The sequence below is a fragment of the Tachypleus tridentatus genome, unplaced genomic scaffold, assembly GCF_004210375.1.
Source record: "Tachypleus tridentatus isolate NWPU-2018 unplaced genomic scaffold, ASM421037v1 Hic_cluster_2, whole genome shotgun sequence".
NCBI classification, from domain to species: domain Eukaryota; kingdom Metazoa; phylum Arthropoda; class Merostomata; order Xiphosura; family Limulidae; genus Tachypleus; species Tachypleus tridentatus.
The window spans coordinates 35,071,600-35,076,025 of NW_027467782.1; the positions used below are offsets into that span (position 1 = coordinate 35,071,600).

Sequence of the window (4,426 nt, forward strand, 5' to 3'; positions counted from 1 at the left end):
GTTATAATGTGACGGTCAATTTGTTGGTAAAAGAGTAGCCCAAAAGTTGGCGGTGTGTGGTGATGACTAGCTGCCTTCCCTCTAGTCTTACACTGCTAAATTAGGGACGGTTAGCACAGATAGCCCTCGAGTAGCTATGTGCGAAATTCAAAAGCAAAAACAAACTTTCCGAATTTCCGTTACGTTGCTATGATACAGTGACGCTTAACAATAGTTCTTGGACGTTGGACGTGCAGTGGTTGTTAAACTAGAGGTTCAGGTTTTTGTAAGAAGTTTAAAATAACCTTAATTTATGACATTAAAATGTTTTTATTATTAATTTCATTGATATATAAATCTTATTTTATTCTTTTAAAAAGTTGTATTTCTTTTTTATTACTTATTGACAAAAACAAGCCTATCATTAGACAAACCCTTAAGAACGTTTTGAATTGCAACAATACGCGAAGATGGTATGTAACGGAGATAATGCAAATAGAATTAAACAATTCCATAGTTTTCGGTTAATTTTAATTTTATTTCGGATATATTTCTGATGTATTTGCATGTTTCGTACAACTGTCTCAACTGACCAGAAGTTTGGATTTGAGCCTGGAAATTAATTACATGTTGGTATGTATTACATTTATGCTATTTGGCAATATGATTGATGCACACAATTTCCTTTTTTGTTTACATAAATACATTTTAATACAAAAACATAACATCAATTTTATTTATAATAACAGTTATTACTAATAGTTATTACAAATGATGGTTTATATACAACAGTTTTACAAACTTACAAACAATACTGAATCTTGTACCTGGCTTAGAACTGAATCTTTTATAGGCTAAGTCCATGCCGAACAAATTAATTCTAAGTTGTGTTGCTGCACCTCGCTTGCTCTAACGCCGTCTTTCTTGGCTGGCCCCACACCCCTTACTTTATGGGTGAAGATGTCACAGTAAGAATAATAACGTCCGAAATTATTCTCTGAAGTTGAATTATTTGTAATGTTCAAAATCAATAAACGCTTCTGGTTCATTTCTGTTGTTTCCGATTAATAAACGTTACTCACAGTTATAGCTTCCTAGGCCTATAGCACACTGACTGGTTACTGTCTCTCAGCTCTGTATAAGAATTAGGGAAGAGTGTACAGGATGTTCGGAAAGTCACTGTGCAGTTTTGTAATCATATTTTATTCAGTCTATTTCAAGCCAGCAACTGATAGCGGTGTTTAGGAACGAAGTAAGAAGGATCCAGGCCTGTATTGATGCCAACGGGGGGTCACTTTCAACATTGTTTATAATTGTCATTGATATTTACCTCCTGTATTCTATATTGAAACATGTCTGTTAATAAATGTATAAGTGAACAGTGACGTTCCAAACACCCTGTAGTTATTTTGACACTGTTCTCGCGCGCCTTTTTCAACTAGATATTGATGCTTTTCACTTTCAACAATTTTTAACAACAAGCAGGACTTGCACACAATACGTAGTCAACAATATACGTCACATGGAAAAAAGAGAACTATATAGAAACAAACGCAGGTATTAAAATAAATGTACAGCGGAAAATTCGTTACAGTACACATACAGATTCTTCTACCAAAGGTGAAATTTAAAGGAGAACTAATGACGTTGAGGCACAATGTTTCACTTGATTGACCGTAACCACTGTTGTTGGTTGCAGTTTCGCCTGTTGAAGGCTCATCAGCGCAGCTTGAGCTGGCTAATCAAATAAATATAATTAGACTTCTTATCACCGTGATTTGTATACAACATTAACGGAAGGGGGGGTTAAGTCGTCTTCAATCACCAATAAAGTAACCTAAAATAGTTTAAGTATTTGAATGATGTTAGAGGTCGTGCCTAAATCACTATTCCACATTATATATTGGACCAAGTATTTATTACTTTGTTAATGTGATTTATCTCAAAAAAAATATTTATTTATTTATGACATTCGTATTTTTTTATGTATATACATATATAACTATAATTCTTAAACATATGGTTTCAGTTGTTTGTAAACATTGTTATACACGGTTATTTATTTTACATGAAATATTAGATTTGAAACTTTTTTCGTTTACGAATTTAATATTCAGTTAGAGATACGAAAAGGTCTGTTTGAAATGTTGTATCTACAGCATAGCGTATTTTATATTTATCTGTGCTTAACAACTTATTATCCGTGGTTAATATGTTATCAATTATTGTAAACAATAAGACAGTGAATTAATATTTTACGTCGTGTTCGCCTCCCAGAAACTGTCAAAGAATGATTACACATACTCTTGTAACACATATTAGTATTAAACCTGTTACATTTTTAAAAACACTCTTTTCTTCCTGATATTTGACTTTCCTTGATCATTAATATAATTTACTATTTCTATTTTACTTTTTTCTATAATATTTTCATTTTCTGCCTCGTTCAACTATTTTATTTTATTTCGTTTTGATTTCCTGTCACTGTTTCTTAACTCCAATAAGCCACCAAGTAACTCAGCAGCATGTTTTCGGACTTACAACACTTAATATCAGGTTGATGGACACAGCACAGATAGCCCACTCTGTGGCTTTATGTGAAACTACAAACCAACAAACAACTCCAGTAATACTCATAAGGTCATCTCAAAGGTTAAAGATTAATTAATATTATATTTTAATTTCACCAAAATAATCCCAATTCTGAACTTCATTAACATATTATATCTTTAGTTGCCTTCTTTTATTACCTGTTAAAATTATGTCACGTTCGGTTTATTTACGGATGAAAAATCTCAATTTATTTCTGCCTTTGTCTGCTACAGATTTGTTAATCTTGAAATTTAGTTTCACATTTACTGTCCATTAATTTTGAAAGTTAAGAAGTTGATATAAGCTTCCTGTATCATACTTTATGTAATGTTCAAATATAATTAGACTGATATGAAATTCTGTGTAATAGTATTTTGCGCTTATAAAGTACCTTTTATCTTTATCCTTTGATACCATTCTGCCTGACGTCCATACCAAGTCAAACATATTCTTGTTTATTACGTAAAGAAGTAAAAAAAAAACTTCTCAAACTATCAAAAGTTGTTAACTTTTCGAAACTGTTAATGCGGTCGTGTGGCTTTATACATCAGGGAATCTAGGAGGTTACGTGAGTCATGGTTTCAAAAACTGTTACCAGATGGCAATATCAGTAGGAGCAATTCGTGATGACGAGTAACCTACTTGAAGTAAAAATGTATCTCAGGACGCTGCTCCTCGCCAGTACAGTGGTATGTCTACGGATTTACAATGCTAAAATCAGAGATTTGACTCCCCTTGGTGGGCTCAGCAGATAGCCCGATGTGGCTTTGCTATAAGAAAAACAAACAAACAAATCTCAGGACAGTTGGTGTGGGTATTAACACTTTTGCCAATAAAGCAGAGAACAACGTTTCGACCTTAGGTCATTTTCAGATTAAGAAAGATACAATATTTGTAGGAGTTGTATTACTAGGAGCGTTTTGATAGGGAGCGTGTCAGCGACAATCCTCTCACAGACCCAAACCACACTATTCTCTCACAGTTCTCAGGTGATGTTGCAATCTGGAATAGTGTCGAAAAACCAATAACAGCAACAAACAACCACTGCTAAACAATATAAAATTTTCACTGTACTGAGTGGATAATTAAAATAAGTGCGCACAAAATACAAGCCATATTATTTGCGAAATCGTAGAAAAGGTTTGGCTTGTTTTAAATTTCGCGCAAAGCTACACGAGGGCTATTTGCGCTAGCCGTCCTTAATTGTGTAGTGTAATACCAGAGAAATGGCAGTTAGTCGTCACCACCCATCGCCAACTCTTGGGCTACTCTTTTACCAACGAATAGTGCGATTAACCATCACATTATAACGCCCTCATGGGTAAAAGGACGAGCATGTTTGGTAGAACATAAAGCAAATTAATATTACAGTTATATCTAGACATGACTCTTACAGGTAACAATATCAGCAAAATTCTTAAGGATTACTTTGACTCAAACTGCATACAACACATTAATAGCATAAAACCCAGAATTTTGAAAATAGCGAGTTACTTTAAGAATGTGAATGATAAAAGAAGATTCAACAGAAAACATATTAAAACTTTACAGAACACACATCAGACCAGTCGTAGAATATGTTTGTATAACATGGATAAATGTATCAAAACACTCATCAACAAACAACATATACAACATTGTATTTTAACGCAAGCATATACAGTCCCACGATCAACAAACTCATATTTCTACACAACTGTTCAAACATGCCAATTCTATAAAACAGACTCCTGGATAACTCGCTTCAATATTATAACAGAAATATTAATTCAAATGAACTGATGAGCAAACTAGAGAGTTACATAATACATGAAGAATCTAGCTCTAAGTACCTCTCCCCTCTGAACGTCATAAA

At 33.5% G+C, this 4,426-nt stretch overlaps 1 long non-coding RNA gene across 2 annotated transcripts; it reads right to left on the reverse strand.

Moving 5' to 3' along the window:
• Positions 1-664: 664 nt before the first annotated feature.
• On the reverse strand, positions 665-4,021 carry LOC143242607 (uncharacterized). 2 transcript variants are annotated; one of them, XR_013022989.1, is made up of 2 exons: positions 3,214-4,021; positions 665-1,717 (listed from the first exon to the last, which is right to left on the reverse strand). It is a non-coding gene; the product is annotated as an uncharacterized LOC143242607 (long non-coding RNA). The 2 variants fall into 2 exon arrangements; XR_013022988.1 differs by having other exon boundaries at positions 2,963-4,021.
• Positions 4,022-4,426: the final 405 nt, after the last annotated feature.